General features: G+C 46.1%; 10 non-coding genes across 10 annotated transcripts; all 10 read left to right on the top strand.

The window, feature by feature from the left end:
* The first annotated feature begins 1,243 nt into the window (after positions 1 to 1,243).
* On the top strand, positions 1,244 to 1,434 carry LOC130314757 (U2 spliceosomal RNA). The gene has a single exon (XR_008862385.1). It is a non-coding gene; the product is annotated as a U2 spliceosomal RNA (small nuclear RNA).
* Positions 1,435 to 3,508: 2,074 nt separating this feature from the next.
* LOC130314758 (U2 spliceosomal RNA) lies at positions 3,509 to 3,699 on the top strand. The gene has a single exon (XR_008862386.1). It is a non-coding gene; the product is annotated as a U2 spliceosomal RNA (small nuclear RNA).
* A 2,099-nt stretch (positions 3,700 to 5,798) lies between these two features.
* On the top strand, positions 5,799 to 5,989 carry LOC130314759 (U2 spliceosomal RNA). The gene has a single exon (XR_008862387.1). It is a non-coding gene; the product is annotated as a U2 spliceosomal RNA (small nuclear RNA).
* A 2,074-nt stretch (positions 5,990 to 8,063) lies between these two features.
* Positions 8,064 to 8,254, top strand: LOC130314760 (U2 spliceosomal RNA). Its single transcript, XR_008862388.1, has one exon. It is a non-coding gene; the product is annotated as a U2 spliceosomal RNA (small nuclear RNA).
* Positions 8,255 to 10,332: 2,078 nt separating this feature from the next.
* On the top strand, positions 10,333 to 10,523 carry LOC130314761 (U2 spliceosomal RNA). The gene has a single exon (XR_008862389.1). It is a non-coding gene; the product is annotated as a U2 spliceosomal RNA (small nuclear RNA).
* Positions 10,524 to 12,608: 2,085 nt separating this feature from the next.
* LOC130314763 (U2 spliceosomal RNA) lies at positions 12,609 to 12,799 on the top strand. The gene has a single exon (XR_008862390.1). It is a non-coding gene; the product is annotated as a U2 spliceosomal RNA (small nuclear RNA).
* Positions 12,800 to 14,886: 2,087 nt separating this feature from the next.
* On the top strand, positions 14,887 to 15,077 carry LOC130314764 (U2 spliceosomal RNA). The gene has a single exon (XR_008862391.1). It is a non-coding gene; the product is annotated as a U2 spliceosomal RNA (small nuclear RNA).
* Positions 15,078 to 17,160: 2,083 nt separating this feature from the next.
* Positions 17,161 to 17,351, top strand: LOC130314765 (U2 spliceosomal RNA). Its single transcript, XR_008862392.1, has one exon. It is a non-coding gene; the product is annotated as a U2 spliceosomal RNA (small nuclear RNA).
* Positions 17,352 to 19,431: 2,080 nt separating this feature from the next.
* LOC130314767 (U2 spliceosomal RNA) lies at positions 19,432 to 19,622 on the top strand. Its single transcript, XR_008862394.1, has one exon. It is a non-coding gene; the product is annotated as a U2 spliceosomal RNA (small nuclear RNA).
* Positions 19,623 to 21,712: 2,090 nt separating this feature from the next.
* Positions 21,713 to 21,903, top strand: LOC130314768 (U2 spliceosomal RNA). Its single transcript, XR_008862395.1, has one exon. It is a non-coding gene; the product is annotated as a U2 spliceosomal RNA (small nuclear RNA).
* The last annotated feature ends 167 nt before the right edge of the window (positions 21,904 to 22,070 follow it).

Below are 22,070 nucleotides of genomic sequence, written 5' to 3' on the forward strand. Positions count from 1 at the left end.
TTGTAAAAATGCTCTAGAAGCTAAAGTCGCAGAAATGTCACACATATTTGGCCTGCAACTTTCTGTGCGACAAATTCAGACAGGAAAAATCAGTATAAATCCTTAGAAAATTATCCCCCAGTGTCTCCATCTGCTGGCGGTATTGAATAAGCATTGCTGCACTGATGGGGTATGCATTAGACGAAAAAAAAGAAGAAAAAGAAGAATAATACGCCCAGAAAAGAGGCGAAAAGGAGAAAAACGTAAAAAAACGTGAAAAAAAAGTAAGAGGAAGAGAAGGGAAAAAAAGGTGGAAATGGGTTTAAAAGTGATTTCGGCGGAGAAATATATATATATATATATATATATATATATATATATATATATATATACGCGCACACACACACATATATATAAACGTATTCTCCGTTGAGATATTGCAGCCGCTGCTGTGTCCAGGCCCAGGAGCCTTAGCACTGTGCTGTGATGTCACTCAATACCACTGACATCACTAGGTGTAAACAACATCTCTCCTTTGCTGTGTATGTGACTATGGAGCTGTTTGGTGATGTCGTCTATTATGGCCTTCATAGAAGCAACAGGAGATTGTTGCATCCATCTAGAACCCTCAGAACTACAGTGCTATGATGTCACTCACTTCCACAGGCCTTGCAGAGTGTAAACAACAACAACCCAGCTTTGTTGTGTATGTAACCATAGGGATTGTGATGTCACCTAGAACCTTCACAGCAGCGACAGCTTTATGAGGAGCATCAGCACTGCTCTGCCTGAGCAGAACCATCACCGCCATAGGTTGTCAAATAACCCGGATTTAACCCACACAGGTAAGTCCAATGGGGTGCAGGCATGTCCTCTATGCTTACAGCTTCCCGTGGGTGTTGGTTTGATACCGTTTGGGGACAGCCAAGGAGGCATCTGCAGGCAACAAAGGTAGGTGTGTGCTTGTGTGTGTGTTTCCTATGCAGATCCTAAGCCCAGTGTCACATGCAAGTAGGAGGAGTAAGAAGGGTTCCTGGCAAATCCGGGTTATGGATTGCATTTAAAAAGGCCCCGTGGGAGTGCAATGGGCCCCTGTCTTGCTGCTTAGCAATAATGGTATGGGTTTAGGTTCTGCTGTGTGTACTGGTGGTTGACTGCCCCCCAGCCCAGAGTGTGCATGGAAAATTGTCTGGCAGCCTCCCTGACAGCAAGCAGTGATAGTGCCCATGAAGGGGACCTTGTTGGGCCCGCCCCTTTCACGGTTATCGCTTCTCGGCCTTTTGGCTAAGATCAAGTGTAGTATCTGTTCTTATCAGTTTAATATCTGATACGTCCCCTATCTGGGGACCATATATTAAATGGATTTTTGAGAACGGGGGCCGATTTCGAAGCTTGCTTCCGTCGCCCTATGCATTGACCCGATATGGCAGTATCTTCGGGTACAGTGCACCACCCCCTTACAGGGTTAAAAAGAAAGATTCCTACTTTCATTGCTACCTGCTTGCTGGCTAGCCAGCTAGCCAGCCCTGTGGGCCTTGCTGCTGCTGCTGCTGCTGCAGCCAAAAAACAAAAGGTGGTGCTGCTGCTGCTTCTGCTGCTTCTGCTTGTGTCTGGCCGCTGTTGGAGCGTCCAGGCACAGGACTTCTGCTGCTGCTGACTAAATGGCCTCCTTAATTGGATCATTTGAGTAGCCAGCACACCTGTGCAGGTAGGGCATGACATGATAGGCAGCTGCCTTGATAGCGGGTGGGTGCTGAATGTTCCTAATTGACAAAATAAGATTAATGCTTATGAAGAAATATAAAATCTCATCCCTTCCCCAATATCGCGCCACACCCCTACCCCTTAATTCCCTGGTTGAACTTGATGGACATATGTCTTTTTTCGACCGTACTAACTATGTAACTATGTAACATAACATGGGGGGGTCTCCTGGCTGTTCACACAGGTGTGTCATTGCTGTACATTGACCATGCATTGCTTCTGTGGTATTGCAAAGGCAAAGACAAATGCTTCCAGCCATCCATTGCACTAATGGATTGGTCATCAGCTGGCTGTCTATGTCCCGCATCAATATAGACCAAAGTACAGAGGGTTAGGCTATGCTATAGTGCACCTACCTGATGCATCAGAAGGTGCGAGGCCCTTGCTAAATTCTGTGCACAGACTTTGAGATCTATGCTTTAGACTGTATCTAAACCTGCTCCAACATGGACTGACATTCTGGCCTACTTTCAGCCGATGCGACTTGTCTGTCGCTGAACAGTCGCTTTTTATGTATTCAGCACCTATGTATAATGTTGTAAAAATGCTCTAGAAGCTAAAGTCGCAGAAATGTCACACATATTTGGCCTGCAACTTTCTGTGCGACAAATTCAGACAGGAAAAATCAGTATAAATCCTTAGAAAATTATCCCCCAGTGTCTCCATCTGCTGGCGGTATTGAATAAGCATTGCTGCACTGATGGGGTATGCATTAGACGAAAAAAAAGAAGAAAAAGAAGAATAATACGCCCAGAAAAGAGGCGAAAAGGAGAAAAACGTAAAAAAACGTGAAAAAAAAGTAAGAGGAAGAGAAGGGAAAAAAAGGTGGAAATGGGTTTAAAAGTGATTTCGGCGGAGAAATATATATATATATATATATATATATATATATACGCGCACACACACACATATATATAAACGTATTCTCCGTTGAGATATTGCAGCCGCTGCTGTGTCCAGGCCCAGGAGCCTTAGCACTGTGCTGTGATGTCACTCAATACCACTGACATCACTAGGTGTAAACAACATCTCTCCTTTGCTGTGTATGTGACTATGGAGCTGTTTGGTGATGTCGTCTATTATGGCCTTCATAGAAGCAACAGGAGATTGTTGCATCCATCTAGAACCCTCAGAACTACAGTGCTATGATGTCACTCACTTCCACAGGCCTTGCAGAGTGTAAACAACAACAACCCAGCTTTGTTGTGTATGTAACCATAGGGATTGTGATGTCACCTAGAACCTTCACAGCAGCGACAGCTTTATGAGGAGCATCAGCACTGCTCTGCCTGAGCAGAACCATCACCGCCATAGGTTGTCAAATAACCCGGATTTAACCCACACAGGTAAGTCCAATGGGGTGCAGGCATGTCCTCTATGCTTACAGCTTCCCGTGGGTGTTGGTTTGATACCGTTTGGGGACAGCCAAGGAGGCATCTGCAGGCAACAAAGGTAGGTGTGTGCTTGTGTGTGTGTTTCCTATGCAGATCCTAAGCCCAGTGTCACATGCAAGTAGGAGGAGTAAGAAGGGTTCCTGGCAAATCCGGGTTATGGATTGCATTTAAAAAGGCCCCGTGGGAGTGCAATGGGCCCCTGTCTTGCTGCTTAGCAATAATGGTATGGGTTTAGGTTCTGCTGTGTGTACTGGTGGTTGACTGCCCCCCAGCCCAGAGTGTGCATGGAAAATTGTCTGGCAGCCTCCCTGACAGCAAGCAGTGATAGTGCCCATGAAGGGGACCTTGTTGGGCCCGCCCCTTTCACGGTTATCGCTTCTCGGCCTTTTGGCTAAGATCAAGTGTAGTATCTGTTCTTATCAGTTTAATATCTGATACGTCCCCTATCTGGGGACCATATATTAAATGGATTTTTGAGAACGGGGGCCGATTTCGAAGCTTGCTTCCGTCGCCCTATGCATTGACCCGATATGGCAGTATCTTCGGGTACAGTGCACCACCCCCTTACAGGGTTAAAAAGAAAGATTCCTACTTTCATTGCTACCTGCTTGCTGGCTAGCCAGCTAGCCAGCCCTGTGGGCCTTGCTGCTGCTGCTGCTGCTGCTGCTGCTGCTGCTGCAGCCAAAAAACAAAAGGTGGTGCTGCTGCTGCTTCTGCTGCTTCTGCTTGTGTCTGGCCGCTGTTGGAGCGTCCAGGCACAGGACTTCTGCTGCTGCTGACTAAATGGCCTCCTTAATTGGATCATTTGAGTAGCCAGCACACCTGTGCAGGTAGGGCATGACATGATAGGCAGCTGCCTTGATAGCGGGTGGGTGCTGAATGTTCCTAATTGACAAAATAAGATTAATGCTTATGAAGAAATATAAAATCTCATCCCTTCCCCAATATCGCGCCACACCCCTACCCCTTAATTCCCTGGTTGAACTTGATGGACATATGTCTTTTTTCGACCGTACTAACTATGTAACTATGTAACATAACATGGGGGGGTCTCCTGGCTGTTCACACAGGTGTGTCATTGCTGTACATTGACCATGCATTGCTTCTGTGGTATTGCAAAGGCAAAGACAAATGCTTCCAGCCATCCATTGCACTAATGGATTGGTCATCAGCTGGCTGTCTATGTCCCGCATCAATATAGACCAAAGTACAGAGGGTTAGGCTATGCTATAGTGCACCTACCTGATGCATCAGAAGGTGCGAGGCCCTTGCTAAATTCTGTGCACAGACTTTGAGATCTATGCTTTAGACTGTATCTAAAGCTGCTCCAACATGGACTGACATTCTGGCCTACTTTCAGCCGATGCGACTTGTCTGTCGCTGAACAGTCGCTTTTTATGTATTCAGCACCTATGTATAATGTTGTAAAAATGCTCTAGAAGCTAAAGTCGCAGAAATGTCACACATATTTGGCCTGCAACTTTCTGTGCGACAAATTCAGACAGGAAAAATCAGTATAAATCCTTAGAAAATTATCCCCCAGTGTCTCCATCTGCTGGCGGTATTGAATAAGCATTGCTGCACTGATGGGGTATGCATTAGACGAAAAAAAAGAAGAAAAAGAAGAATAATACGCCCAGAAAAGAGGCGAAAAGGAGAAAAACGTAAAAAAACGTGAAAAAAAAGTAAGAGGAAGAGAAGGGAAAAAAAGGTGGAAATGGGTTTAAAAGTGATTTCGGCGGAGAAATATATATATATATATATATATATATATATATATATATATATACGCGCACACACACACATATATATAAACGTATTCTCCGTTGAGATATTGCAGCCGCTGCTGTGTCCAGGCCCAGGAGCCTTAGCACTGTGCTGTGATGTCACTCAATACCACTGACATCACTAGGTGTAAACAACATCTCTCCTTTGCTGTGTATGTGACTATGGAGCTGTTTGGTGATGTCGTCTATTATGGCCTTCATAGAAGCAACAGGAGATTGTTGCATCCATCTAGAACCCTCAGAACTACAGTGCTATGATGTCACTCACTTCCACAGGCCTTGCAGAGTGTAAACAACAACAACCCAGCTTTGTTGTGTATGTAACCATAGGGATTGTGATGTCACCTAGAACCTTCACAGCAGCGACAGCTTTATGAGGAGCATCAGCACTGCTCTGCCTGAGCAGAACCATCACCGCCATAGGTTGTCAAATAACCCGGATTTAACCCACACAGGTAAGTCCAATGGGGTGCAGGCATGTCCTCTATGCTTACAGCTTCCCGTGGGTGTTGGTTTGATACCGTTTGGGGACAGCCAAGGAGGCATCTGCAGGCAACAAAGGTAGGTGTGTGCTTGTGTGTGTGTTTCCTATGCAGATCCTAAGCCCAGTGTCACATGCAAGTAGGAGGAGTAAGAAGGGTTCCTGGCAAATCCGGGTTATGGATTGCATTTAAAAAGGCCCCGTGGGAGTGCAATGGGCCCCTGTCTTGCTGCTTAGCAATAATGGTATGGGTTTAGGTTCTGCTGTGTGTACTGGTGGTTGACTGCCCCCCAGCCCAGAGTGTGCATGGAAAATTGTCTGGCAGCCTCCCTGACAGCAAGCAGTGATAGTGCCCATGAAGGGGACCTTGTTGGGCCCGCCCCTTTCACGGTTATCGCTTCTCGGCCTTTTGGCTAAGATCAAGTGTAGTATCTGTTCTTATCAGTTTAATATCTGATACGTCCCCTATCTGGGGACCATATATTAAATGGATTTTTGAGAACGGGGGCCGATTTCGAAGCTTGCTTCCGTCGCCCTATGCATTGACCCGATATGGCAGTATCTTCGGGTACAGTGCACCACCCCCTTACAGGGTTAAAAAGAAAGATTCCTACTTTCATTGCTACCTGCTTGCTGGCTAGCCAGCTAGCCAGCCCTGTGGGCCTTGCTGCTGCTGCTGCTGCTGCAGCCAAAAAACAAAAGGTGGTGCTGCTGCTGCTTCTGCTGCTTCTGCTTGTGTCTGGCCGCTGTTGGAGCGTCCAGGCACAGGACTTCTGCTGCTGCTGACTAAATGGCCTCCTTAATTGGATCATTTGAGTAGCCAGCACACCTGTGCAGGTAGGGCATGACATGATAGGCAGCTGCCTTGATAGCGGGTGGGTGCTGAATGTTCCTAATTGACAAAATAAGATTAATGCTTATGAAGAAATATAAAATCTCATCCCTTCCCCAATATCGCGCCACACCCCTACCCCTTAATTCCCTGGTTGAACTTGATGGACATATGTCTTTTTTCGACCGTACTAACTATGTAACTATGTAACATAACATGGGGGGGTCTCCTGGCTGTTCACACAGGTGTGTCATTGCTGTACATTGACCATGCATTGCTTCTGTGGTATTGCAAAGGCAAAGACAAATGCTTCCAGCCATCCATTGCACTAATGGATTGGTCATCAGCTGGCTGTCTATGTCCCGCATCAATATAGACCAAAGTACAGAGGGTTAGGCTATGCTATAGTGCACCTACCTGATGCATCAGAAGGTGCGAGGCCCTTGCTAAATTCTGTGCACAGACTTTGAGATCTATGCTTTAGACTGTATCTAAACCTGCTCCAACATGGACTGACATTCTGGCCTACTTTCAGCCGATGCGACTTGTCTGTCGCTGAACAGTCGCTTTTTATGTATTCAGCACCTATGTATAATGTTGTAAAAATGCTCTAGAAGCTAAAGTCGCAGAAATGTCACACATATTTGGCCTGCAACTTTCTGTGCGACAAATTCAGACAGGAAAAATCAGTATAAATCCTTAGAAAATTATCCCCCAGTGTCTCCATCTGCTGGCGGTATTGAATAAGCATTGCTGCACTGATGGGGTATGCATTAGACGAAAAAAAAGAAGAAAAAGAAGAATAATACGCCCAGAAAAGAGGCGAAAAGGAGAAAAACGTAAAAAAACGTGAAAAAAAAGTAAGAGGAAGAGAAGGGAAAAAAAGGTGGAAATGGGTTTAAAAGTGATTTCGGCGGAGAAATATATATATATATATATATATATATATATATACGCGCACACACACACATATATATAAACGTATTCTCCGTTGAGATATTGCAGCCGCTGCTGTGTCCAGGCCCAGGAGCCTTAGCACTGTGCTGTGATGTCACTCAATACCACTGACATCACTAGGTGTAAACAACATCTCTCCTTTGCTGTGTATGTGACTATGGAGCTGTTTGGTGATGTCGTCTATTATGGCCTTCATAGAAGCAACAGGAGATTGTTGCATCCATCTAGAACCCTCAGAACTACAGTGCTATGATGTCACTCACTTCCACAGGCCTTGCAGAGTGTAAACAACAACAACCCAGCTTTGTTGTGTATGTAACCATAGGGATTGTGATGTCACCTAGAACCTTCACAGCAGCGACAGCTTTATGAGGAGCATCAGCACTGCTCTGCCTGAGCAGAACCATCACCGCCATAGGTTGTCAAATAACCCGGATTTAACCCACACAGGTAAGTCCAATGGGGTGCAGGCATGTCCTCTATGCTTACAGCTTCCCGTGGGTGTTGGTTTGATACCGTTTGGGGACAGCCAAGGAGGCATCTGCAGGCAACAAAGGTAGGTGTGTGCTTGTGTGTGTGTTTCCTATGCAGATCCTAAGCCCAGTGTCACATGCAAGTAGGAGGAGTAAGAAGGGTTCCTGGCAAATCCGGGTTATGGATTGCATTTAAAAAGGCCCCGTGGGAGTGCAATGGGCCCCTGTCTTGCTGCTTAGCAATAATGGTATGGGTTTAGGTTCTGCTGTGTGTACTGGTGGTTGACTGCCCCCCAGCCCAGAGTGTGCATGGAAAATTGTCTGGCAGCCTCCCTGACAGCAAGCAGTGATAGTGCCCATGAAGGGGACCTTGTTGGGCCCGCCCCTTTCACGGTTATCGCTTCTCGGCCTTTTGGCTAAGATCAAGTGTAGTATCTGTTCTTATCAGTTTAATATCTGATACGTCCCCTATCTGGGGACCATATATTAAATGGATTTTTGAGAACGGGGGCCGATTTCGAAGCTTGCTTCCGTCGCCCTATGCATTGACCCGATATGGCAGTATCTTCGGGTACAGTGCACCACCCCCTTACAGGGTTAAAAAGAAAGATTCCTACTTTCATTGCTACCTGCTTGCTGGCTAGCCAGCTAGCCAGCCCTGTGGGCCTTGCTGCTGCTGCTGCTGCTGCAGCCAAAAAACAAAAGGTGGTGCTGCTGCTGCTTCTGCTGCTTCTGCTTGTGTCTGGCCGCTGTTGGAGCGTCCAGGCACAGGACTTCTGCTGCTGCTGACTAAATGGCCTCCTTAATTGGATCATTTGAGTAGCCAGCACACCTGTGCAGGTAGGGCATGACATGATAGGCAGCTGCCTTGATAGCGGGTGGGTGCTGAATGTTCCTAATTGACAAAATAAGATTAATGCTTATGAAGAAATATAAAATCTCATCCCTTCCCCAATATCGCGCCACACCCCTACCCCTTAATTCCCTGGTTGAACTTGATGGACATATGTCTTTTTTCGACCGTACTAACTATGTAACTATGTAACATAACATGGGGGGGTCTCCTGGCTGTTCACACAGGTGTGTCATTGCTGTACATTGACCATGCATTGCTTCTGTGGTATTGCAAAGGCAAAGACAAATGCTTCCAGCCATCCATTGCACTAATGGATTGGTCATCAGCTGGCTGTCTATGTCCCGCATCAATATAGACCAAAGTACAGAGGGTTAGGCTATGCTATTGTGCACCTACCTGATGCATCAGAAGGTGCGAGGCCCTTGCTAAATTCTGTGCACAGACTTTGAGATCTATGCTTTAGACTGTATCTAAACCTGCTCCAACATGGACTGACATTCTGGCCTACTTTCAGCCGATGCGACTTGTCTGTCGCTGAACAGTCGCTTTTTATGTATTCAGCACCTATGTATAATGTTGTAAAAATGCTCTAGAAGCTAAAGTCGCAGAAATGTCACACATATTTGGCCTGCAACTTTCTGTGCGACAAATTCAGACAGGAAAAATCAGTATAAATCCTTAGAAAATTATCCCCCAGTGTCTCCATCTGCTGGCGGTATTGAATAAGCATTGCTGCACTGATGGGGTATGCATTAGACGAAAAAAAAGAAGAAAAAGAAGAATAATACGCCCAGAAAAGAGGCGAAAAGGAGAAAAACGTAAAAAAACGTGAAAAAAAAGTAAGAGGAAGAGAAGGGAAAAAAAGGTGGAAATGGGTTTAAAAGTGATTTCGGCGGAGAAATATATATATATATATATATATATATATATATATATACGCGCACACACACACATATATATAAACGTATTCTCCGTTGAGATATTGCAGCCGCTGCTGTGTCCAGGCCCAGGAGCCTTAGCACTGTGCTGTGATGTCACTCAATACCACTGACATCACTAGGTGTAAACAACATCTCTCCTTTGCTGTGTATGTGACTATGGAGCTGTTTGGTGATGTCGTCTATTATGGCCTTCATAGAAGCAACAGGAGATTGTTGCATCCATCTAGAACCCTCAGAACTACAGTGCTATGATGTCACTCACTTCCACAGGCCTTGCAGAGTGTGAAGAACAACAACCCAGCTTTGTTGTGTATGTAACCATAGGGATTGTGATGTCACCTAGAACCTTCACAGCAGCGACAGCTTTATGAGGAGCATCAGCACTGCTCTGCCTGAGCAGAACCATCACCGCCATAGGTTGTCAAATAACCCGGATTTAACCCACACAGGTAAGTCCAATGGGGTGCAGGCATGTCCTCTATGCTTACAGCTTCCCGTGGGTGTTGGTTTGATACCGTTTGGGGACAGCCAAGGAGGCATCTGCAGGCAACAAAGGTAGGTGTGTGCTTGTGTGTGTGTTTCCTATGCAGATCCTAAGCCCAGTGTCACATGCAAGTAGGAGGAGTAAGAAGGGTTCCTGGCAAATCCGGGTTATGGATTGCATTTAAAAAGGCCCCGTGGGAGTGCAATGGGCCCCTGTCTTGCTGCTTAGCAATAATGGTATGGGTTTAGGTTCTGCTGTGTGTACTGGTGGTTGACTGCCCCCCAGCCCAGAGTGTGCATGGAAAATTGTCTGGCAGCCTCCCTGACAGCAAGCAGTGATAGTGCCCATGAAGGGGACCTTGTTGGGCCCGCCCCTTTCACGGTTATCGCTTCTCGGCCTTTTGGCTAAGATCAAGTGTAGTATCTGTTCTTATCAGTTTAATATCTGATACGTCCCCTATCTGGGGACCATATATTAAATGGATTTTTGAGAACGGGGGCCGATTTCGAAGCTTGCTTCCGTCGCCCTATGCATTGACCCGATATGGCAGTATCTTCGGGTACAGTGCACCACCCCCTTACAGGGTTAAAAAGAAAGATTCCTACTTTCATTGCTACCTGCTTGCTGGCTAGCCAGCTAGCCAGCCCTGTGGGCCTTGCTGCTGCTGCTGCTGCTGCTGCAGCCAAAAAACAAAAGGTGGTGCTGCTGCTGCTTCTGCTGCTTCTGCTGCTTCTGCTTGTGTCTGGCCGCTGTTGGAGCGTCCAGGCACAGGACTTCTGCTGCTGCTGACTAAATGGCCTCCTTAATTGGATCATTTGAGTAGCCAGCACACCTGTGCAGGTAGGGCATGACATGATAGGCAGCTGCCTTGATAGCGGGTGGGTGCTGAATGTTCCTAATTGACAAAATAAGATTAATGCTTATGAAGAAATATAAAATCTCATCCCTTCCCCAATATCGCGCCACACCCCTACCCCTTAATTCCCTGGTTGAACTTGATGGACATATGTCTTTTTTCGACCGTACTAACTATGTAACTATGTAACATAACATGGGGGGGTCTCCTGGCTGTTCACACAGGTGTGTCATTGCTGTACATTGACCATGCATTGCTTCTGTGGTATTGCAAAGGCAAAGACAAATGCTTCCAGCCATCCATTGCACTAATGGATTGGTCATCAGCTGGCTGTCTATGTCCCGCATCAATATAGACCAAAGTACAGAGGGTTAGGCTATGCTATAGTGCACCTACCTGATGCATCAGAAGGTGCGAGGCCCTTGCTAAATTCTGTGCACAGACTTTGAGATCTATGCTTTAGACTGTATCTAAACCTGCTCCAACATGGACTGACATTCTGGCCTACTTTCAGCCGATGCGACTTGTCTGTCGCTGAACAGTCGCTTTTTATGTATTCAGCACCTATGTATAATGTTGTAAAAATGCTCTAGAAGCTAAAGTCGCAGAAATGTCACACATATTTGGCCTGCAACTTTCTGTGCGACAAATTCAGACAGGAAAAATCAGTATAAATCCTTAGAAAATTATCCCCCAGTGTCTCCATCTGCTGGCGGTATTGAATAAGCATTGCTGCACTGATGGGGTATGCATTAGACGAAAAAAAGAAGAAAAAGAAGAATAATACGCCCAGAAAAGAGGCGAAAAGGAGAAAAACGTAAAAAAACGTGAAAAAAAAGTAAGAGGAAGAGAAGGGAAAAAAAGGTGGAAATGGGTTTAAAAGTGATTTCGGCGGAGAAATATATATATATATATATATATATATATATATACGCGCACACACACACATATATATAAACGTATTCTCCGTTGAGATATTGCAGCCGCTGCTGTGTCCAGGCCCAGGAGCCTTAGCACTGTGCTGTGATGTCACTCAATACCACTGACATCACTAGGTGTAAACAACATCTCTCCTTTGCTGTGTATGTGACTATGGAGCTGTTTGGTGATGTCGTCTATTATGGCCTTCATAGAAGCAACAGGAGATTGTTGCATCCATCTAGAACCCTCAGAACTACAGTGCTATGATGTCACTCACTTCCACAGGCCTTGCAGAGTGTAAACAACAACAACCCAGCTTTGTTGTGTATGTAACCATAGGGATTGTGATGTCACCTAGAACCTTCACAGCAGCGACAGCTTTATGAGGAGCATCAGCACTGCTCTGCCTGAGCAGAACCATCACCGCCATAGGTTGTCAAATAACCCGGATTTAACCCACACAGGTAAGTCCAATGGGGTGCAGGCATGTCCTCTATGCTTACAGCTTCCCGTGGGTGTTGGTTTGATACCGTTTGGGGACAGCCAAGGAGGCATCTGCAGGCAACAAAGGTAGGTGTGTGCTTGTGTGTGTGTTTCCTATGCAGATCCTAAGCCCAGTGTCACATGCAAGTAGGAGGAGTAAGAAGGGTTCCTGGCAAATCCGGGTTATGGATTGCATTTAAAAAGGCCCCGTGGGAGTGCAATGGGCCCCTGTCTTGCTGCTTAGCAATAATGGTATGGGTTTAGGTTCTGCTGTGTGTACTGGTGGTTGACTGCCCCCCAGCCCAGAGTGTGCATGGAAAATTGTCTGGCAGCCTCCCTGACAGCAAGCAGTGATAGTGCCCATGAAGGGGACCTTGTTGGGCCCGCCCCTTTCACGGTTATCGCTTCTCGGCCTTTTGGCTAAGATCAAGTGTAGTATCTGTTCTTATCAGTTTAATATCTGATACGTCCCCTATCTGGGGACCATATATTAAATGGATTTTTGAGAACGGGGGCCGATTTCGAAGCTTGCTTCCGTCGCCCTATGCATTGACCCGATATGGCAGTATCTTCGGGTACAGTGCACCACCCCCTTACAGGGTTAAAAAGAAAGATTCCTACTTTCATTGCTACCTGCTTGCTGGCTAGCCAGCTAGCCAGCCCTGTGGGCCTTGCTGCTGCTGCTGCTGCTGCTGCAGCCAAAAAACAAAAGGTGGTGCTGCTGCTGCTTCTGCTGCTTCTGCTTGTGTCTGGCCGCTGTTGGAGCGTCCAGGCACAGGACTTCTGCTGCTGCTGACTAAATGGCCTCCTTAATTGGATCATTTGAGTAGCCAGCACACCTGTGCAGGTAGGGCATGACATGATAGGCAGCTGCCTTGATAGCGGGTGGGTGCTGAATGTTCCTAATTGACAAAATAAGATTAATGCTTATGAAGAAATATAAAATCTCATCCCTTCCCCAATATCGCGCCACACCCCTACCCCTTAATTCCCTGGTTGAACTTGATGGACATATGTCTTTTTTCGACCGTACTAACTATGTAACTATGTAACATAACATGGGGGGGTCTCCTGGCTGTTCACACAGGTGTGTCATTGCTGTACATTGACCATGCATTGCTTCTGTGGTATTGCAAAGGCAAAGACAAATGCTTCCAGCCATCCATTGCACTAATGGATTGGTCATCAGCTGGCTGTCTATGTCCCGCATCAATATAGACCAAAGTACAGAGGGTTAGGCTATGCTATAGTGCACCTACCTGATGCATCAGAAGGTGCGAGGCCCTTGCTAAATTCTGTGCACAGACTTTGAGATCTATGCTTTAGACTGTATCTAAACCTGCTCCAACATGGACTGACATTCTGGCCTACTTTCAGCCAATGCGACTTGTCTGTCGCTGAACAGTCGCTTTTTATGTATTCAGCACCTATGTATAATGTTGTAAAAATGCTCTAGAAGCTAAAGTCGCAGAAATGTCACACATATTTGGCCTGCAACTTTCTGTGCGACAAATTCAGACAGGAAAAATCAGTATAAATCCTTAGAAAATTATCCCCCAGTGTCTCCATCTGCTGGCGGTATTGAATAAGCATTGCTGCACTGATGGGGTATGCATTAGACGAAAAAAAAGAAGAAAAAGAAGAATAATACGCCCAGAAAAGAGGCGAAAAGGAGAAAAACGTAAAAAAACGTGAAAAAAAAGTAAGAGGAAGAGAAGGGAAAAAAAGGTGGAAATGGGTTTAAAAGTGATTTCGGCGGAGAAATATATATATATATATATATATATATATATATATATATATATACGCGCACACACACACATATATATAAACGTATTCTCCGTTGAGATATTGCAGCCGCTGCTGTGTCCAGGCCCAGGAGCCTTAGCACTGTGCTGTGATGTCACTCAATACCACTGACATCACTAGGTGTAAACAACATCTCTCCTTTGCTGTGTATGTGACTATGGAGCTGTTTGGTGATGTCGTCTATTATGGCCTTCATAGAAGCAACAGGAGATTGTTGCATCCATCTAGAACCCTCAGAACTACAGTGCTATGATGTCACTCACTTCCACAGGCCTTGCAGAGTGTGAAGAACAACAACCCAGCTTTGTTGTGTATGTAACCATAGGGATTGTGATGTCACCTAGAACCTTCACAGCAGCGACAGCTTTATGAGGAGCATCAGCACTGCTCTGCCTGAGCAGAACCATCACCGCCATAGGTTGTCAAATAACCCGGATTTAACCCACACAGGTAAGTCCAATGGGGTGCAGGCATGTCCTCTATGCTTACAGCTTCCCGTGGGTGTTGGTTTGATACCGTTTGGGGACAGCCAAGGAGGCATCTGCAGGCAACAAAGGTAGGTGTGTGCTTGTGTGTGTGTTTCCTATGCAGATCCTAAGCCCAGTGTCACATGCAAGTAGGAGGAGTAAGAAGGGTTCCTGGCAAATCCGGGTTATGGATTGCATTTAAAAAGGCCCCGTGGGAGTGCAATGGGCCCCTGTCTTGCTGCTTAGCAATAATGGTATGGGTTTAGGTTCTGCTGTGTGTACTGGTGGTTGACTGCCCCCCAGCCCAGAGTGTGCATGGAAAATTGTCTGGCAGCCTCCCTGACAGCAAGCAGTGATAGTGCCCATGAAGGGGACCTTGTTGGGCCCGCCCCTTTCACGGTTATCGCTTCTCGGCCTTTTGGCTAAGATCAAGTGTAGTATCTGTTCTTATCAGTTTAATATCTGATACGTCCCCTATCTGGGGACCATATATTAAATGGATTTTTGAGAACGGGGGCCGATTTCGAAGCTTGCTTCCGTCGCCCTATGCATTGACCCGATATGGCAGTATCTTCGGGTACAGTGCACCACCCCCTTACAGGGTTAAAAAGAAAGATTCCTACTTTCATTGCTACCTGCTTGCTGGCTAGCCAGCTAGCCAGCCCTGTGGGCCTTGCTGCTGCTGCTGCTGCTGCTGCAGCCAAAAAACAAAAGGTGGTGCTGCTGCTGCTTCTGCTGCTTCTGCTTGTGTCTGGCCGCTGTTGGAGCGTCCAGGCACAGGACTTCTGCTGCTGCTGACTAAATGGCCTCCTTAATTGGATCATTTGAGTAGCCAGCACACCTGTGCAGGTAGGGCATGACATGATAGGCAGCTGCCTTGATAGCGGGTGGGTGCTGAATGTTCCTAATTGACAAAATAAGATTAATGCTTATGAAGAAATATAAAATCTCATCCCTTCCCCAATATCGCGCCACACCCCTACCCCTTAATTCCCTGGTTGAACTTGATGGACATATGTCTTTTTTCGACCGTACTAACTATGTAACTATGTAACATAACATGGGGGGGTCTCCTGGCTGTTCACACAGGTGTGTCATTGCTGTACATTGACCATGCATTGCTTCTGTGGTATTGCAAAGGCAAAGACAAATGCTTCCAGCCATCCATTGCACTAATGGATTGGTCATCAGCTGGCTGTCTATGTCCCGCATCAATATAGACCAAAGTACAGAGGGTTAGGCTATGCTATAGTGCACCTACCTGATGCATCAGAAGGTGCGAGGCCCTTGCTAAATTCTGTGCACAGACTTTGAGATCTATGCTTTAGACTGTATCTAAACCTGCTCCAACATGGACTGACATTCTGGCCTACTTTCAGCCAATGCGACTTGTCTGTCGCTGAACAGTCGCTTTTTATGTATTCAGCACCTATGTATAATGTTGTAAAAATGCTCTAGAAGCTAAAGTCGCAGAAATGTCACACATATTTGGCCTGCAACTTTCTGTGCGACAAATTCAGACAGGAAAAATCAGTATAAATCCTTAGAAAATTATCCCCCAGTGTCTCCATCTGCTGGCGGTATTGAATAAGCATTGCTGCACTGATGGGGTATGCATTAGACGAAAAAAAAGAAGAAAAAGAAGAATAATACGCCCAGAAAAGAGGCGAAAAGGAGAAAAACGTAAAAAAACGTGAAAAAAAAGTAAGAGGAAGAGAAGGGAAAAAAAGGTGGAAATGGGTTTAAAAGTGATTTCGGCGGAGAAATATATATATATATATATATATATATATATATATATATACGCGCACACACACACATATATATAAACGTATTCTCCGTTGAGATATTGCAGCCGCTGCTGTGTCCAGGCCCAGGAGCCTTAGCACTGTGCTGTGATGTCACTCAATACCACTGACATCACTAGGTGTAAACAACATCTCTCCTTTGCTGTGTATGTGACTATGGAGCTGTTTGGTGATGTCGTCTATTATGGCCTTCATAGAAGCAACAGGAGATTGTTGCATCCATCTAGAACCCTCAGAACTACAGTGCTATGATGTCACTCACTTCCACAGGCCTTGCAGAGTGTAAACAACAACAACCCAGCTTTGTTGTGTATGTAACCATAGGGATTGTGATGTCACCTAGAACCTTCACAGCAGCGACAGCTTTATGAGGAGCATCAGCACTGCTCTGCCTGAGCAGAACCATCACCGCCATAGGTTGTCAAATAACCCGGATTTAACCCACACAGGTAAGTCCAATGGGGTGCAGGCATGTCCTCTATGCTTACAGCTTCCCGTGGGTGTTGGTTTGATACCGTTTGGGGACAGCCAAGGAGGCATCTGCAGGCAACAAAGGTAGGTGTGTGCTTGTGTGTGTGTTTCCTATGCAGATCCTAAGCCCAGTGTCACATGCAAGTAGGAGGAGTAAGAAGGGTTCCTGGCAAATCCGGGTTATGGATTGCATTTAAAAAGGCCCCGTGGGAGTGCAATGGGCCCCTGTCTTGCTGCTTAGCAATAATGGTATGGGTTTAGGTTCTGCTGTGTGTACTGGTGGTTGACTGCCCCCCAGCCCAGAGTGTGCATGGAAAATTGTCTGGCAGCCTCCCTGACAGCAAGCAGTGATAGTGCCCATGAAGGGGACCTTGTTGGGCCCGCCCCTTTCACGGTTATCGCTTCTCGGCCTTTTGGCTAAGATCAAGTGTAGTATCTGTTCTTATCAGTTTAATATCTGATACGTCCCCTATCTGGGGACCATATATTAAATGGATTTTTGAGAACGGGGGCCGATTTCGAAGCTTGCTTCCGTCGCCCTATGCATTGACCCGATATGGCAGTATCTTCGGGTACAGTGCACCACCCCCTTACAGGGTTAAAAAGAAAGATTCCTACTTTCATTGCTACCTGCTTGCTGGCTAGCCAGCTAGCCAGCCCTGTGGGCCTTGCTGCTGCTGCTGCTGCTGCAGCCAAAAAACAAAAGGTGGTGCTGCTGCTGCTTCTGCTGCTTCTGCTTGTGTCTGGCCGCTGTTGGAGCGTCCAGGCACAGGACTTCTGCTGCTGCTGACTAAATGGCCTCCTTAATTGGATCATTTGAGTAGCCAGCACACCTGTGCAGGTAGGGCATGACATGATAGGCAGCTGCCTTGATAGCGGGTGGGTGCTGAATGTTCCTAATTGACAAAATAAGATTAATGCTTATGAAGAAATATAAAATCTCATCCCTTCCCCAATATCGCGCCACACCCCTACCCCTTAATTCCCTGGTTGAACTTGATGGACATATGTCTTTTTTCGACCGTACTAACTATGTAACTATGTAACATAACATGGGGGGGTCTCCTGGCTGTTCACACAGGTGTGTCATTGCTGTACATTGACCATGCATTGCTTCTGTGGTATTGCAAAGGCAAAGACAAATGCTTCCAGCCATCCATTGCACTAATGGATTGGTCATCAGCTGGCTGTCTATGTCCCGCATCAATATAGACCAAAGTACAGAGGGTTAGGCTATGCTATAGTGCACCTACCTGATGCACCAGAAGGTGCGAGGCCCTTGCTAAATTCTGTGCACAGACTTTGAGATCTATGCTTTAGACTGTATCTAAACCTGCTCCAACATGGACTGACATTCTGGCCTACTTTCAGCCGATGCGACTTGTCTGTCGCTGAACAGTCGCTTTTTATGTATTCAGCACCTATGTATAATGTTGTAAAAATGCTCTAGAAGCTAAAGTCGCAGAAATGTCACACATATTTGGCCTGCAACTTTCTGTGCGACAAATTCAGACAGGAAAAATCAGTATAAATCCTTAGAAAATTATCCCCCAGTGTCTCCATCTGCTGGCGGTATTGAATAAGCATTGCTGCACTGATGGGGTATGCATTAGACGAAAAAAAAGAAGAAAAAGAAGAATAATACGCCCAGAAAAGAGGCGAAAAGGAGAAAAACGTAAAAAAACGTGAAAAAAAAGTAAGAGGAAGAGAAGGGAAAAAAAGGTGGAAATGGGTTTAAAAGTGATTTCGGCGGAGAAATATATATATATATATATATATATATATATATATATATACGCGCACACACACACATATATATAAACGTATTCTCCGTTGAGATATTGCAGCCGCTGCTGTGTCCAGGCCCAGGAGCCTTAGCACTGTGCTGTGATGTCACTCAATACCACTGACATCACTAGGTGTAAACAACATCTCTCCTTTGCTGTGTATGTGACTATGGAGCTGTTTGGTGATGTCGTCTATTATGGCCTTCATAGAAGCAACAGGAGATTGTTGCATCCATCTAGAACCCTCAGAACTACAGTGCTATGATGTCACTCACTTCCACAGGCCTTGCAGAGTGTAAACAACAACAACCCAGCTTTGTTGTGTATGTAACCATAGGGATTGTGATGTCACCTAGAACCTTCACAGCAGCGACAGCTTTATGAGGAGCATCAGCACTGCTCTGCCTGAGCAGAACCATCACCGCCATAGGTTGTCAAATAACCCGGATTTAACCCACACAGGTAAGTCCAATGGGGTGCAGGCATGTCCTCTATGCTTACAGCTTCCCGTGGGTGTTGGTTTGATACCGTTTGGGGACAGCCAAGGAGGCATCTGCAGGCAACAAAGGTAGGTGTGTGCTTGTGTGTGTGTTTCCTATGCAGATCCTAAGCCCAGTGTCACATGCAAGTAGGAGGAGTAAGAAGGGTTCCTGGCAAATCCGGGTTATGGATTGCATTTAAAAAGGCCCCGTGGGAGTGCAATGGGCCCCTGTCTTGCTGCTTAGCAATAATGGTATGGGTTTAGGTTCTGCTGTGTGTACTGGTGGTTGACTGCCCCCCAGCCCAGAGTGTGCATGGAAAATTGTCTGGCAGCCTCCCTGACAGCAAGCAGTGATAGTGCCCATGAAGGGGACCTTGTTGGGCCCGCCCCTTTCACGGTTATCGCTTCTCGGCCTTTTGGCTAAGATCAAGTGTAGTATCTGTTCTTATCAGTTTAATATCTGATACGTCCCCTATCTGGGGACCATATATTAAATGGATTTTTGAGAACGGGGGCCGATTTCGAAGCTTGCTTCCGTCGCCCTATGCATTGACCCGATATGGCAGTATCTTCGGGTACAGTGCACCACCCCCTTACAGGGTTAAAAAGAAAGATTCCTACTTTCATTGCTACCTGCTTGCTGGCTAGCCAGCTAGCCAGCCCTGTGGGCCTTGCTGCTGCTGCTGCTGCTGCAGCCAAAAAACAAAAGGTGGTGCTGCTGCTGCTTCTGCTGCTTCTGCTTGTGTCTGGCCGCTGTTGGAGCATCCAGGCACAGGACTTCTGCTGCTGCTGACTAAATGGCCTCCTTAATTGGATCATTTGAGTAGCCAGCACACCTGTGCAGGTAGGGCATGACATGATAGGCAGCTGCCTTGATAGCGGGTGGGTGCTGAATGTTCCTAATTGACAAAATAAGATTAATGCTTATGAAGAAATATAAAATCTCATCCCTTCCCCAATATCGCGCCACACCCCTACCCCTTAATTCCCTGGTTGAACTTGATGGACATATGTCTTTTTTCGACCGTACTAACTATGTAACTATGTAACATAACATGGGGGGGTCTCCTGGCTGTTCACACAGGTGTGTCATTGCTGTACATTGACCATGCATTGCTTCTGTGGTATTGCAAAGGCAAAGACAAATGCTTCCAGCCATCCATTGCACTAATGGATTGGTCATCAGCTGGCTGTCTATGTCCCGCATCAATATAGACCAAAGTACAGAGGGTTAGGCTATGCTATTGTGCACCTACCTGATGCATCAGAAGGTGCGAGGCCCTTGCTAAATTCTGTGCACAGACTTTGAGATCTATGCTTTAGACTGTATCTAAACCTGCTCCAACATGGACTGACATTCTGGCCTACTTTCAGCCGATGCGACTTGTCTGTCGCTGAACAGTCGCTTTTTATGTATTCAGCACCTATGTATAATGTTGTAAAAATGCTCTAGAAGCTAAAGTCGCAGAAATGTCACACATATTTGGCCTGCAACTTTCTGTGCGACAAATTCAGACAGGAAAAATCTGTATAAATCCTTAGAAAATTATCCCCCAGTGTCTCCATCTGCTGGCGGTATTGAATAAGCATTGCTGCACTGATGGGGTATGCATTAGACGAAAAAAAAGAAGAAAAAGAAGAATAATACGCCCAGAAAAGAGGCGAAAAGGAGAAAAACGTAAAAAAACGTGAAAAAAAAGTAAGAGGAAGAGAAGGGAAAAAAAGGTGGAAATGGGTTTAAAAGTGATTTCGGCGGAGAAATATATATATATATATATATATATATATATATATATATATATATATATACGCGCACACACACACATATATATAAACGTATTCTCCGTTGAGATATTGCAGCCGCTGCTGTGTCCAGGCCCAGGAGCCTTAGCACTGTGCTGTGATGTCACTCAATACCACTGACATCACTAGGTGTAAACAACATCTCTCCTTTGCTGTGTATGTGACTATGGAGCTGTTTGGTGATGTCGTCTATTATGGCCTTCATAGAAGCAACAGGAGATTGTTGCATCCATCTAGAACCCTCAGAACTACAGTGCTATGATGTCACTCACTTCCACAGGCCTTGCAGAGTGTAAACAACAACAACCCAGCTTTGTTGTGTATGTAACCATAGGGATTGTGATGTCACCTAGAACCTTCACAGCAGCGACAGCTTTATGAGGAGCATCAGCACTGCTCTGCCTGAGCAGAACCATCACCGCCATAGGTTGTCAAATAACCCGGATTTAACCCACACAGGTAAGTCCAATGGGGTGCAGGCATGTCCTCTATGCTTACAGCTTCCCGTGGGTGTTGGTTTGATACCGTTTGGGGACAGCCAAGGAGGCATCTGCAGGCAACAAAGGTAGGTGTGTGCTTGTGTGTGTGTTTCCTATGCAGATCCTAAGCCCAGTGTCACATGCAAGTAGGAGGAGTAAGAAGGGTTCCTGGCAAATCCGGGTTATGGATTGCATTTAAAAAGGCCCCGTGGGAGTGCAATGGGCCCCTGTCTTGCTGCTTAGCAATAATGGTATGGGTTTAGGTTCTGCTGTGTGTACTGGTGGTTGACTGCCCCCCAGCCCAGAGTGTGCATGGAAAATTGTCTGGCAGCCTCCCTGACAGCAAGCAGTGATAGTGCCCATGAAGGGGACCTTGTTGGGCCCACCCCTTTCACGGTTATCGCTTCTCGGCCTTTTGGCTAAGATCAAGTGTAGTATCTGTTCTTATCAGTTTAATATCTGATACGTCCCCTATCTGGGGACCATATATTAAATGGATTTTTGAGAACGGGGGCCGATTTCGAAGCTTGCTTCCGTCGCCCTATGCATTGACCCGATATGGCAGTATCTTCGGGTACAGTGCACCACCCCCTTACAGGGTTAAAAAGAAAGATTCCTACTTTCATTGCTACCTGCCTTCTGGCTAGCCAGCTAGCCAGCCCTGTGGGCCTTGCTGCTGCTGCTGCTGCTGCTGCAGCCAAAAAACAAAAGGTGGTGCTGCTGCTGCTTCTGCTGCTTCTGCTTGTGTCTGGCCGCT

Source organism: Hyla sarda, unplaced genomic scaffold (genome assembly GCF_029499605.1).
Source record: "Hyla sarda isolate aHylSar1 unplaced genomic scaffold, aHylSar1.hap1 scaffold_1848, whole genome shotgun sequence".
Taxonomy (NCBI): Eukaryota; Metazoa; Chordata; class Amphibia; order Anura; family Hylidae; genus Hyla; species Hyla sarda.